Below are 15,906 nucleotides of genomic sequence, written 5' to 3'. Positions count from 1 at the left end.
TGTATAAACTACACTGAGTGGCCAGATTATTATGACCACCTGACGTTTGTAGGCAAATTAGCTATAATTTCGCGCTGAAGTTGCTAGAGGGCCAGACCATTATAAACAAGCAGGTTGTTTACTACGACAGTTGAAGTGATTTTTTTTCCTGAAGATATGGGTAAACAACGCGATTTAACAGCCTTTAAACGTGGGATGTTGGCGCTCGGAGCCATGGAGCGAGTATCAGCAAAACAGCAGAATTCGTTAAATGTTCAAGAGCAGCTGTTGTTAAAGTGTTTAAAGACTGGACTGTCAGCCGAAAATCTGGGTCTGAACGTGCGAATTGTGGCCGTCAGTGACTAGTCAATGTTAGGGCAGAACGGAGAGTGGCAAGACTGGTACAAGACAACAGAAGGGCAACAGTGCAGTGTCAGATTCCTGGCATCATCTTTCAACATCTCGTGGAGTCACGAGGCGGCCCAACAAAGTCATCTCGTGGAGTTATCTCGGGGCATAACGAAGTACTGATGGGGTGGTCATAATAATCTTGCCACTCTGCCCCCTTGCCCCTTTAAACAGACTCCCGACGGCTATAGTTGCCGGCTTTACACTGGAAGCAATTCTGGTGGCTGAGCTGCTGCCAGATGGCTTCAAGGGGCTGCCAATGTATTGTGCCCCCCCTCGAAAGCCCCGCCTTACTTCCCGGGCTCAGCTGCCCCTTCTGCAGGCCCGGGATCGGCATCACGGGTGCTTTGCTTGATGGGTGGGTCCTTCATGGTTTCTTGCACTGGGGCCCTCAGGATTCTAGTTACGCTTCTGACTGGGCCTTTCCACATTACAGTATAGATCTACTGTTATATTACAATGACAATATGAATGCTCACTTATAAACACATGGGATTGTTGAAAGAGTGAGGGGAATGTGCTCAAGGCCTTGCATTTACTTGCACACTCTGCACTCAGCTAACCTTGTGGCCAGGCTGTTGCCTTCATTTGTGGCAACACTGAATGGGCTGAAATTCAAATAAATCAGTGCCCACTTGGTGATCACTGCATATTAGCAATGGTCACCTCATGAAACAAGCTTGTTTACAGCAAACCAGTACTTTGCCCATGTAGAACAAAGTAGTTGAATAGCCCACCCCTGCCACTCCTGCAACTCATCATAGTGCAATCTTCCACTCTGTTTACCTACTGGAGCTCTGTGATAAGCACTGTACATTGGGGTATGGGGGAGCATGTGATTTACTCCACTTGCACTCATGATGAAACACTGGGTGGGTGACCAGTCAATTGCCTACATCAGGTGTCACATAAGAGCAGACCCAATCACTAAAATCTCATATAAGCATTAACATGTGATTATAACTTCACAAGCTGTTTTTAATCTTTTTAAATCCGCAGCTTTTCTTAAAATAATACCTGGTGATCCTGCCATGATGTTTCTTTTACAGGCCCTGTGTATGAGGTGACAACTGTGTTACAATTGAGCTACTGCATTGTCATCATGTCACAAGTGTTTCAGATACAGACTAGAAACAGCCATGTTGACACACATTGTGCATACTTGGTCCAATATTTCCACAGTAAAAACTCCAGCCGCACACCGCTTGTCATGCTAAAAAACTCCTCTATTCAAACTTACAGCTCAGCTCAGTCCCACTCTTGGTCCACATTAGATGAAAAAAAACCCTTAAATTTCACCTTCCGCCCAGCTGTCAGAAGCAGACTGTCGGCCGGCCAATGGCCGGCCGCTCGGCCAGCTTTGGCTTTCAGCTCGACTGAGCTGCTCGGCCGTGATCGGGAGCTGTACGGGCTATTATGAATAGCCCGTACAGCACCCCCTCGGTTCTCCTGAACCGAAGGGGTCCTGGGGCCGAAGCCAGCCGAAGGATCGGCCGAAGCTATGGCCAGATCCTTCGGCAGCTTTGTGAATAGACCCCATTGACTCACCAAAATTTCGAGGAAATTAAGATAACACGGAAAAAGGAAATCTTACTGCAGTCTTTAAAAGAATAAAATGGGTTTTAAACTTAAACTTTTAAAAATGAAATCCCAAAGAAACAAGCTTCCTCTAAAGCCTTACATTTCATTTACAGGAGATTGGCATTCTGCCTCACATCGCCTAGTTGGAGGGGTTTTAACTGATTTTAAAAAAATACAGTATATTAAGTGAGATCATGTTGATATTGGCATGAAAAATGGCTATAAGCAGCCGGTAGATATTTAACCGGACCAATATTTCCCTTGACCTAAGATATCTGATTTTGATGGAATAATACCTTTATAATATTCAGGTTGTTGTTAAAATAAAAACATAACATTTCAAAGATTATTTATTCTATAAAAAACATGTGAAAGTGTTAGACTACATGCAACAAGATCAGATCACGCCCGGTAATTATGTAACAAAATATCAACTCCAGAATAGAATACACAAGAGACCACCAAGTGTTATTACCAGCAATTAGCAGCTATGAAAAAGACAGACAGTAACTGATTTGTATTACACAGCAAGAGCAGAGTTAAAAATGCAGCTATTGCCATAAAAATTACACTTGCAAATCGTCTGCAAGTGTCATTGAGTAAATACATTGAATAAATGTACTGTTTCGTAGTACTTACTGTTACGTTCATATGTAGATCAAAGGTGTGACCTATGGTCTACATATGAATGAAATATTAAATGCAATTACATCACTTAAAGAAACCTTTTAAGTCAACAACATTTTTTTATTTAAAGTGACACTAAACTCAGGAGTTAAATCTTAAAAATGCATTCAAGTACCCTAACTAATAACAAAAATGAATCTTATTTGTGTATCACTCAGCTTTAGATCCTCAAATCATCACTGAATTCATGCTGACACTGTCCTTCCATCTGGAGGGTGCCTACTTTTGTTTCCCATGGTCCCTGTGTGTCACCGCCCCAAACTTGCTCCCGCTATTAATTACAATCTCTATACATATCAGTAAACTAATGAGATTGTAGTCCATCACTGGAGTGAGCTTGGAGCGGTGGCTACTGTACAACACACACAGGGACCATGGGGAACAAAGGTAGCCAGCCTCCAGAAGGAAGGACGGTGTCAGCATAAACTCTAAAGGATCTACAGCCTTGTGATACACAAATAAGGTACATTTCTGTTAATAGTTAGGGTACTTGAATGCATTTTTAAGATTTAGCTCCTGAGTTTAGTGTTACTTTAAAAAAAATTATTTTCTATTTAACCCTTTATTTATTTTTTGTTAATCCATATCAGCCCCAATTTACTCCTTCCTCCCCTCAGACATTATTCTTTTGCTGATTTTTTTTATTTTTTTCTACCATTAATAGTTTTTTCCTTTACTTTGTTACCTTTTCCATTATCGCATAACAAGAAAATGCTCACAATTGGAAAAAAAAGCCACTATGCTTTTTACCATAAACATTATGTTAGTGTAATTTTAAATGGGAGACATAGAACAAAATGTATTTAATACACACTGGTCAAAACAGAAAAAAAATGTTTTTCATCTTTGTGCTTTTTTTAGAAAATAAAATCATTTTGGGAAATAATTGGACAATATTGCCAAACCCCCCACCCCCTCAAAAAAAAATTTGTGCATGTATTAATTTATTATCTTATCTTTATTATCCGCATTCCTGTACGCGCTTACAAGCGTTTTGTAGTGTGCCATATGGTTAATTGTGCCAGGGCATGTGTTACCGCAGTGTGGCTGAGGACGGCCCCCAACCGTTAAGCAATGGTTTGATAGAATCAATGACATTCTGATCATGTAGGACCTAACCAGTACTCTTAAAAACACTTCAACGGGGTTCAATAAAAGTTGGTTTTACTGGCTTGACTTTATTCCCATGCCTGAACTTGCCTCATAATGACTTGCTTGGCAGACGGGAGAGAGACTGGGAAGTCCTATATGGAGACCGTTTTGCCTCATCTTATGCCATAACCAAACCCCCCACCCCCCTTTTTTCTCTCTCTCTCTCTCTTTTCCCTCTCCCCTTTCTGGTTCTTGCTTGTCTCTTGGTCCTCTTTTCCTTTTCCTCTTTAGTTAGTATAAAGGGGTACTTTTGGCTTTCTATTAGCTTTAATTCTTGGAGATGTTGTTTCTGCAGTCTTGTGACATGATTGCCTAGTGAATTTTCTGTCCTTATCCCCTCAATATCCCTCATCCCGTGACATTTTTTACACATGTTTGTATTTTGTTATCTCTGTTTTTGTGCTTTATTGTTATTGTTTTTTTCAAAAATGTTAAATAAACAATTTATTAAAAAAATAACAGTCATCCTACTTTACAGGATCAACAGTGATGTCTCTGATGTAACCTACACATAGAAAGAGATTATTGTGTGATGAAAATAATTTTAGTGCAATTGCAACACAGATTAGAGGATATAAACAATTTAAATAGAGGACTTTTGAAAAGCTGTGCTGTTTCAGGGGTTGGACATTTTTTTATTTGGTTATTCTTTTTCTCACTTTAAATATAATTAACCCTATGTAAAAAAAAATATTTTTTGAAGTTCATCAATGTTAGGAATGGTATTTTTTAGTGTGCATGATGACATAGCCAGCTACACTTCAGTGGAGGGGTCCTAATGCCATGGGCATGTTAAAAAAGCAAATAACAAGCCGAATATTTAAGCTTGTACTGTAGCGTCCTCAGGCGACAACAGTGAGCTTGCATAGACTCACACTAAGACAGCATTGTGTCTATGGAAGTTCGGATAATGGCAGGTCCCCATATCCAAGGAGAAGCAAAAGAAGCCTGCATCAAAAAAGGTCAACACTGGCCAAAGATAACAACGGGTAAGCCATCAAAAAACAATAATTGGTTTTAGGGTTTATATACAATTTAATTGTGCAAATGATAAGATGGATCTGCAGTTCAATGCTTATGATGATCTCAACATGAAGAGAACTGTGTTTGTTCAAAACTGGGGCAAGTAGGATCTGGGCTGTTGAACCACAATTAGTATTTTTTAGTAACAATATAATTTATTTTTTCTCACTTAAAATTCAATTCATTTCTATTTTTATACCAAGAATTTCATAACAAAACACACATTAAAATGATGCTAAAAAACAATCAAAGTGGGGGCCCGCATATTATCCACATACATAGGCCTCTTGTTATGAGTAGATCTAGCAGGAACTCCACCTCTACATTCAACAGTGACTATCAAGTGTGCACACACTCAGTTGCAGTCATGCTCAACTAAATAAGGAGCAAAGTTCTTATTCTTAAATGTAGAAACCCAAAGCAACCAGTTAGAATTTACCATGTAAAAGTGACACCAGTATGAGAAACAGGACTCAGCATGTACTTTCTAGACTGATATGCTGGTTTACAGATGATGTGCTCATGTAATCCCTAGTGGGGTAGGGTATTTACAGCATTCTTACTCAAAACGTATGTAAAGGTGAACTGTTCATATTGATAATATGTGGAGCTTAAACTGGGCCTGTTTTCATGTACATTGTATTTATTACATTATTTTGATGTCAGTATAATGGCAGTCCCACAAATGGACACACTGTAAGCAGGAAACCCATATTAGCTTTCATAATGGCATAACTTACCCCGGACTTATAAAATGTTGTCACACTGGACACACTCTATAAACACGGCTTGCTTTCTGTAGGTATTGGTTTTAGCCATCTATTAATCACATGAAAGCAGATATTAAGTTATATTAATCCACACCAGCTGTTAGCTCTTTTGCTGTGCCATTATCAGAGATTAATCTTTGGCCAGCTCGACTGCCTTTTTCAAGCTGCCTCTAAGTACACATCAACATTTTGCATAACATCCAGCTGAAATCTTTTTGAGCTACTTCTCTGGCCTCATAACAGGTTATACAACATAGTAACTAGTGTCTAGCCCAATCAACACAGTTATTATTATTCTACAGCAAGATGTTTATTGACCTGGGTGACTAAGTCTTACACCCTAAAGCCAAACAGGTATTTATAAAACCATTTCTAGAATATTAAAAGCCACTAAACATCACACGGTCATTCAGTCAGTGTTGATATTCCCATTATATCTGATTGCAGCTGATTCCACATGTCTACTTATAATTTGTTGCTCCTTCATAAATACCAGCCTAAGCACCAACTGTAAATGTGTAACCATCTCTGTTCTCTGGATTCAGTGGAGTTACGCTTTAAAAATGTTATGCCAGCCAATTTTCCAGGGATAGCCAAACTTTAACATTCCAGCTGTTGTGGAACTACAGGTCCCATTAGCATTGCAAGATTCTGACAGCTGCAGGCATGAGTTCCAGAGGCAAATGCATGATGTGACTCCTAGTTTGACCACAGCTGGAGAGATGAAGTTTGGCTACAGCTGCTTTAGACAGATAATTGAGTCTTCAGAGGCAATGCCTTCCAGCTGGCTGTGGCCCCTCTACATCTTACAGTCTTCTTATATCTGCAGGAGGTAGTTCTAAAAGCCCACAACAAGGGCTGTAGTGTCCATAAATGTTAGCTTTGACTTTAGGGAGCCTTTTGAAAGCACAACCGGAAGTCACAAATATGCATGTCTTTTACATTTTATATTTGTTAATACCAAATCCTGTTATTTCAGATTTCATGGCATTTTGGTGACTTCATGAGAATGGCAATATAAAGCAAGCTAATAAACAGTTGTCAGCCACTGCTTTTAAAATGCTGATTTGGTTTTCATCGTTTTAGAAACAAAGATTTAAAAGGGTAGGACCACCCTGTTTGAAGATTCTGGTTGTTGTTAGGATGTATGTGCAAAAGCAAATGAAGAAAAGGGTTGGTACCTCTGTCAGGTTTGTAGAGCTGTTTGTGTCATTGTTGGGGAGATTGACCCTGCCTGTTTGTTCTGATGACCATTGTCACCACCGTCACTGTCACGGGATGAGAAATTATGGGAAAATCTAAAATTCTGCATTATTATTATAATACAGGATTTAGACAGAGATTGGGGTTGAAAGTTCCAGAGGATGGGAGAGAATTTGGAGACGTACTCGAGGTAGAACCTGGGAGGAAGTGACAAGGGGGCTAGAGAGCAAGAGATCTTGGAAGAGGACATTATGGGTGATAGTTTGAGATGAGGCTTGTGGTGTAGCTCAGGGTAGAGTTGTAGATGGCTTTGCATATTTTTAGTATTTTGATTTGTATTCTCTGGGTGAGTAAAAGCCAATGTATGCATTGGCAGAGAGAGACAGCAGACAGTGAGGGGTTGGTAAAGTGAATGAGTCTGGCAGCATTTGTGGTAGACTGAAAGGGAGATAGCCTATATAAAAGTAGGCCAATGAGGAGGGTGTTGCAATAGTCAAGTCAAGAGATAACTAGGAAGTGATTTCGTGTCTTAATGGTGTCAGCGACATGTCTTAAGTTGTTACCAGAACAGGAATATGGAGGAAATTTTCCAATTAAAACATTTGTTCTGGTGACAACTGTCTAAAAGAGAATTTCTCTTATGAAGCGATCTCCTCTTACTTCCTGTTATGTCTCAAGATGTGACTAAGTTGAAGAAAAATACCCCAGTGGGACACAGACACCACAAAAACACTTGTCAGGAATCTTAACGATTTCCTAAAACTAAAATAATTAAAACATTTAATAAGTGGTCCTGGTTAAGGTCATAAATGGGCACCTGCTACTTGGGACCCTAAATTCTCTTTTTGTAGTTTGCTACATGCTCCAATGGTCATGATCCCTAATTCTTGTTGACCTCATTTAGAGTCAATCCACAAATCACATTGGTGCCACCCTGTCTGCACATGGACATCATTATATATAAATAAGTAGCACTAATGGAAAAAACGAATTGTGTAATAATGTGCATAAAAACCACACAGCAGCTGTGTAAGCCTCCTAACAAGTGAAGGCCTTATCACTAGTGCTTTACCCCAACCACATAGCTCACTTATAAGTGAATGAAAATAAAAAATTAGTACAAATGAACCAAAGATAAATATACAATTTGTAGCAAAAGTGTCCTTGAATATATCAATTAGAAATCCATAACAATCCAACAGTGTGACTATTACTGCTTATCCACACCACATAAATTGTATAATCTCAGTAGACACCAAAGTCAGTTCCACACCGTCCACCTTCACTGTGCTCCCACCCTCACAGTAATCTCACCAGAGGTGATGCGACCATGTAAATATATACATAGGTCAAAACAAGGCTCTCAACATCAGCTCCCCTTTCCACTCCATAATTCACACATTGACTCAGCTTGTCATTTCTCCACCATCGTCATGAGTCTCCCAACAATATCAGTACCGCATTATAGACAGAAAAACAACATAGATGAACTCATAGGGTAAAAAAAGCTTTTTTTATATAAAGAGATGAGATCAAAGTGCACTCACATAAAATGTGCTGCGTCCAGCATAAAAACAAGCTCCTGAAGCAAATATACAAGTCAACAACATTCCAAGCAATGGGCTCTTTTCTCCCAAGAAAAACCAGCAACAGTGATATCATTAGTCTCGGCCCAATGCGTTTTGTCATCTAGAGCCTTCCTCACTACTCTTGAGGATGTTTCACCGCTATTGAGAAATGTTTCTTTTTGTGTAAGTGCACTTTGATATTTTCTATTTTATATAATAAAAGCTTTTTTACCCTACGAGTTCTTTTATGTAATTTTTCTGTCTATGATGTTGTACTGATATTGTTGGGAGCCTCATGAATATGGTGGAGAAATGACAAGCTGACCCAATGTGTGAATTGTGGGGAGAGAAGGGGAATTGACATTGTGAGGCTTGTTTGACCTATGTATATATTTACAAGGTCGCATCTCCTCTGGTGAGATTTCTGTGAGGATGGGAACACAGGGAAGATTGACGTTGTGGAACTCACTTTGGTTTCTACTGGTATCTTACAATTTATGTGGTGTGGATAAGCACTATTCATCACACTGTTGGATTGTTGTGGACTTTTGAAATATTCAAGGAAATTTTTGTTACGCATTATTATTCTACAGGATTTATATAGCGCCAACAGTTTGCACAGCGCTTTTGACAGTTATGTTCCTGATCATGTGCAATCCTCAAGGCCTTTCTGTAGCCTGTTTACATGTCCTGTGGATATGTAAACGGCAACTTTGAGAAAATTATGCTTTGGAAAGCCACTTTAGGGAGACAGCTGGAGGCTTTAGAGTAACATCAATGTGCTATGCTTTCAGTTTCTTAAATACATACCTAGTTTTTAGCATCTGATATTCCCACAGGTTAACTTTATATTAAATGTTTCATACATAAGCAGGTTGAGTAATGACAGCAATCACTTTTAATTTTTACAATTTATGCAGATATTGCAGTAAGTTATCAGCAATTTTGGCTCCATTTATTTAATTATTTAACAAAGGGCACAGCTGTTCAGAAGCTGCATAGAAGCTGCTTGGAGTCAGACTGCTGGACATTATTTTGTTTTGGGATACAGCAGAGAATTTTTCAACATGCTTTGATTACACTCCAACATTAATTTAGACTTGGAAAAAAATCATATTTTTATCTAATTTTAAACTGCTGTATTTGCATACGTTTTAAGGTGTCAAGTTCTCTTCCAGACTTCAGTCAAGCCATATAATGAGAATCTAAAAGGTCATTCAAGCAGCTGTTGTCTAAAGCTTAACCTTTACCAAATCAAATAGAAACAATACTGAGTTTATTTCATAATAAAAAGGTCTCATATCAAGGAATCATGGATTGGTTGAAACCAATATGATTGCATTTCATTGACAGAACATGATGCCTTCTAGGCATACTAGATGCCTGCAGAGAAAATTAAATGAACCTGCAGGGTCCAAGAAATAAACTGTTATTGGGATGATTAGGAGCTAGTGGAGATTTGTGAATATTACTTCCACTGGAATTTAATTGGCTGGGCATTTATTTAATAATTCTACCCTTTTGGCCTTTTTCAATAAACAGTGCTTAAAGGTATAAAGCATTTTGCAAAAATGAATAAACGTACCATATTGCAAAAAGAAAAAAAATGCAATTTGCATGCATTGCAAGTGCATTTATTATTTTTTGCATTGGAGCCTGCAAAGCATTGCAACCACAAGCAGTAGATCAGAGGTGCAATGCGCAGGCTTCTGCAAACTCTTTCTTCAGTTGCCATTTTGCATTAATAAAATACTTGTTTGCACTATTTTTTCATGCTTTGCTGCATGTCAGTACTGCTGATCTCTTGCAGCCACTTCCTGTATGCACTCCAGCAATAGCTGCATGGCATTTCTCAGGGCAGGTTTCTTGATGCTGACAACAGTGGACCATCCCTGTGTAATATGTGTTGAAACAGACACTTTTAGTATGCACCAGCAGACTGGGAACAACACAAAATCAGAATTAGGAGACAGGCACAGAACATTGTCACCTTATAACAGGAAGAGGCTAAACAAATACCTTTGTGGCACACCAGGATGACCAGGTTTTATTTTAATGAAAAGTTACCGTTTCAGAAATAGTGAAAACGATAACATATCGTATATTATACTGAATGAGATTTTAGTGTTTGGGTTTACACATTCTTTACAAAATAGACTGATACACAGGCATATAGACTGGCATCTTAATATTTAAAAGGTATCTGATGTGCAATTCAGCACTTTCTGAGTACTTCAAGAATGGGGTTAAAAAAAATCAATGTAACTACAAAGAATCCTATGGAATAAATGAACCAGTCAACTTTTTTTTTACCCTCTGTTCACTGTCAATGACTGTGAACCTGAAAGCACCAGAGATCAAATGTGGGGGAGTGTCACTTCATAACTGCTACCCTCTAGGACTGTTCAATTTTGAGTAACTTTTGCCTAACTCTATGAGTGGCAAAAAAAAGCTGTAGGGCACTGGTAGTTCATAAAAGCCTAGAATCTGTTTGCAGCTAGATTGTGGAGGGGAGGAGGTCGACAACATACAGACCTGTATCAGCATGGCAGGTAGCCTGCTTGATTGCAACCCACTAGGCATAGGGATACCAGTCTGTATATCTATTGTGGCTAATGGTGAGTCGGTGACATGGGTGTAAGCAGAGTAAATTACTAGTAGAATAACTTTTTGTTATGGATAAAAGGTTTATTTTTAGTTATATATCTCTATATACTACTCTTTGGTAAAAACATATTTTGAAAGTTGGACGGAGTGTGGAGGGGTAAAACATCTCACTAGTTTTTATTGCTGCCTGGTGAGTATACAAGAAGTGGAGAGGAATCAGTCAACCAGGACAGAGACAGCAGGAAAAAGAAGGCAGAAATTAGAACCTTTCCCCACATGGACTGAAAGACCACAGGTCATCATTAACTTTAACTGTATTACTTTGCTCACAGTTTGCTTCAATGACAGAGGTGACCAGTGATTTTTACAAAAAGAGGACTATGACCATGGGCACTCTTCAACCTTAGTTTGTAAATGTTGGTCTAAAAAAGCAAACATTTGTGAATTAGCAAATAAGCTTCCAGCAGCTGAAGCATTTAAAACTTCTTTCAGCTTCAGTCTTAGAGCATATTGATTTACATTGCTCCAGGTGGGTCAATATTTGCCCACATCAAATTCTAAGTACATGCCCAACTTGTGGCTGTTTGATAGTGATGCAAAGGATGTTGATGATGGCACAACCAGCGTATGTTGTATAAAACCTTTTTTTGTTCCTTAAATTCTTTATTTAACCGCTTGAAGACCAGGTGTTTAGACCCCCCTTCCTGGCCAGGCCATTTTTCAGAGTTCAGCGCTGCAGTGCTTTGACTGACATTTATTCCGTCGTGCAACGCTGTACTGAAATGAATTTTATAAAAAAATGTGGGGAGAGATAGAGCTTTCTTTTGGTAGTATTTAATCATTTAATATTACTATATTCAGGAGAAATTACTGAAAATTTTGAAAAAAAAAAGTTTTTTTTAACATTATGTTATAAAACAACTAATATTACCCACTTTTTTGGTAAAATATAAAAGACGGGGTCACGTCGGGTAAATAGACAGCAAACATGTCAAGCTTAAAAATTGTGCGCACTCGCAAAATTCTAGCATACCCAAAATTGGCCATAGGCGACGCTTTAAAAGCTTTTACCGCTCATCAGTTTAGTGTTATCAGTGATTGATGGCCCTAGACTTATTGCTCTCATTCCGACGTTCGCGGCGATATGTAACATGTGCGGCGTAATGGGCCCAATCGTCGTTTTCGCAGGTATGCGCAGCTGACGCATGTTTACATGCGTGTATGTAGGGGTGGGGACTTTTAAAAAAAATTGTTTTTTTTAATTCTTTTTTGTGTAACTTTAAAAAAATTGGGGGGGAAACTAAATTTTTTTACAATTTTTTTTCCCCACTTAATTTTATTGCTATCACAGAGGGGGCTGAGGTTGCCCGGTTACATCCAAGAAGCTCCCGGCCGGCCGTGTATACACAGCGGCTGGCCGGGAGGTAGTTAAGAAGAGCAAGGAAGTAAATGCATACATACATACATACATACATACCATGTGAGAGATTACACGCAACCTAAGTCTTTACAAAAACAGACAACCATGCAGAGAAGACTGGGGTAATGCCCCACCAGAATGATTCTCTGTAAGCATTATATTCCCAATACAAACAAATTTTAGCACCATGCATGTGCACCCTACTAGATCTATTTTTTAACAGGGAATAACATTGAGACAAGATAAATAGGCAAATAAACTAGAAGCAAAGAGAGAGAGGAAATAAGGACAGGGTAGAAAAAGTGGAAAAAGAAGAACAGATCACTTGCAAGTAAGTAAATATGGCAAAGAAAGAAACGTAAGAAAAGAAAAAGACTGGGTTCCAGAAATGGTTCCTGCCCAGTTTCCCTGACACCATCATGTGAACCACAGACTAGAATCCACTGTCCTCTATGTGCCTAACAGATCATTAAACAATTGGGACAATATAAATTTGATCCCAGAAAACCAGGTTGCCATATACTTATCATATCTATCATATAAGGATGCTGTGAGTTTCTCAAACACAACAATATGGTTCTATGGAACCATATACCTAACGAAGGTGAGTCAGTAGATTTCCACTTTGATGGCACGCAGGCCCTAGCAGCATTAATAAGCTGTATCAGCAGGGAGTCTTTATACTGCTTAATAGATAGGCTGTTCATTTTAGTAAATATGTTGCAGGTACCCATTCAAAGACTGGAATAAGTACACGTTGAGACAGATTCAATTGCAACCCTAGGTCTGCTCCCCAACATTGAAGAAACTGTGGTGGAGGTCTACCACATGCACACTTGAGAGCTTTGACCAATTCAGAAAGTGCATGCCTAACTTGCTGAACCTCTAAACAGACCTTCTCAAAATTGATTAAGGGCTGTTGAGCCTTACAGGTATCCCTCACGGACTAAACATTGCGGTGTATTTGCATGGAGCCCCAAGAGTCTAAAGGAGACTCATCTACAGAAGCAATCTGTTTCGGGGTTTGCATAAATCCTTTTATTGCATCAAAATAAATAAGGCAGAAAAGCTGACAAACCTCTTATGCATTTTCACACTCAACAGTGCTTGGTCTATTACTTTATTGGAAATGCTGGCTGTAGCCTTAAACAAGCATCTTACAGGCTTTAGCAAGCTTTAACAAGCATTGCTAGAAGCTTGCTAAAACCTGCTAAAAGCTTAAGCCAGCACTTTTATTACGATCAGTACTCAACAATCCCAGAATGGATGAGCATGTTTAGAGAAAAAGTTCCCAGCTCTCACTTCTTACCCCCTTAACATGCTTTTAAATAAAACTCACCCTCCCAATTGCCCACTTACCGCTCTTTGACATGAAGAAGAACTTCTCCCTACCTACCAAAAGCTAAACCAAACCTCTCTAATAAATGTCCCTGTACCACAGCGCCCTGGGATGTGTGTAGGGTTGCCACCTTTTCTTCAAGCGAAACCCGAACACTCTAGCGACATGTGGACATATTTTTTTGGGAGAATGAGTCGCAGCTTATTCATATGTAAAAGGAACCACCCATTAATATGTAAATATCACAGTTGAGACTATTTTCAGTGGGGGGCCAGTAGCCCCTATCTTAATTTTGGTTGCCCCCGTCTACCTGACACCTTGTGTCCGGGTTTCTGGTGCCATGAAACCTGGACACAGCATTCAAAACCCGAACTGTCCAGGTGAATCCTGGACAGGTGGCAACCCTAGATGTGTGGTGTGGCTATCCCAGGAGGCTGCAGGGGCAATACCACATCGGTCATGCCTTGGTCGAGGTTACAGGAAGTGGTAGGCCACACCAATAATATATGCATATACAGTATATATCAAAAAAAGTATTCAACACAACAAAGGTAACAATCGTGTCTGCAAGTCTATAAGAGTCAGGGGGGAAAGAAAAAGAGTCAGTTCATTATATGCGAAAGATGCTCTTTGAGCTGAAATTTGCATAATGTCAATGTATATGAGTGGTCTGTTAGTGTAGTGCTGTATTTGTGTGGTTTGCTCGTGTAGTGTTGTGTTATTTGTGCTCTTTGAGCTTAGTATTGTTTTATACGTGATCTGTATTATGCTGTGTTATGTGTACTCTGTGATTGCAATGTTGTGTTTTGTGTGCTCTGTGATAGCAATGTTGTGTTATGTGTGCTCTGTGAGTGCAATGTTGTGTAATGTGTGCTCTTTGAGTGCAATGTTTTGTTGTTATATGTGCTGTTTAGAGCGCTGTGTGTGTGATCTGTGAGCATAGTAATGCATTATGTGTGCTTGGAGAGTGCAATGTTGTGTTTTGCGTGCTCTGTGATTGCATTGGTGTGTTTTGTGTGCTCTGTGACTGCAATGCTGTATTATATGTGCTCTGTGAGTCCAATGCGGTGTAATGTGTGCTCTGTGAGTGCAATGTTGTGTTGTTGCAATGTGGCACTTTGAATTTGATTGTCTAGTATATGAATATTATTCTTTCTTAGATGTTTATTTGTGGCACGTTAGCGCAGCTCATTTATACTTTTATAATGTTGTGTTCTTATATGTGCTGAGTGGAACTCTGTGTTATGTGTGATCTGTGAGCATAGTAATGCATTATGTGTGTGTTCCTCAAGTGCAATGTTGTGAATGTTCTGTGAGTGCAATTCTAGGTTATGTGTGCTCGGTGAGTATAGTGCTGTGTTATATGAGAGTTCTGTGAGTGGAACGCTGTTGTGCTGTGCGGTTTGATCTGTGAGTGTAGTGTTGTGTCATGTGTGTTGTGAATGCACTGCTGTGATATGTGTGCTCTGTGAGTATAGTTCTTTACGATGTTTGCAATGTGAGCGCAGTTCTGTGTTGTGTTTGCTCTTTAGGTGCATTGCTGTTTTATGTGTGCTCTGTTAATCTAGTGCTGTGTTGTATATACTTTGTGTAATGCTGTGTTATGTGTGCCCTGAGGCCTACAATATTGCTGAAATGCTGTGTAGATGTTACAAATATTTAACATGCCGCAAGAACTTCCTAGTGCCCGCCAGTTAGTAAAATTGGAAAGCTCATGTAAATCTTTGATGACCATTTTACTTTGTTTTTCTCTTTACATATTACATTATCTGGTGCTTAGTGTGCCTCGTCTATCTCAGTAAATAGAAAATGTAATGGACTGCAATTTTTTCAGCTATAATATATAACAAACATTTGAACAATTCAATTTTACAAGGCAGGTAGAAAAACAGTTTCTCTGTTGGACAGATACAGTCAATTGTGGCAGTCTGCACAAGAAAAAAGGTTAAACTGGTTGTAATAATACATTTATTGCCAAATAATCTTCCTGAAGATATACATAATAATATATAAATCCTGTTTACAAACTGAACTGCTCTCAGAAATGGAGAACCAAAGCAAAGTTGTTGACTGTGGGAACTAAGCAGGGTTATCTCTCATTTATAGAAACAGATCAACAGTAATTTATTGGAAACTATACATTTCTTCATTTCTACAGGTCTTATAGAC

This window comes from Nanorana parkeri, unplaced genomic scaffold (assembly GCF_000935625.1).
Source record: "Nanorana parkeri isolate BGI_ZX_2015 unplaced genomic scaffold, ASM93562v1 scaffold82, whole genome shotgun sequence".
Classification (NCBI taxonomy): domain Eukaryota; kingdom Metazoa; phylum Chordata; class Amphibia; order Anura; family Dicroglossidae; genus Nanorana; species Nanorana parkeri.
This window is presented reverse-complemented; position numbering follows the sequence as displayed.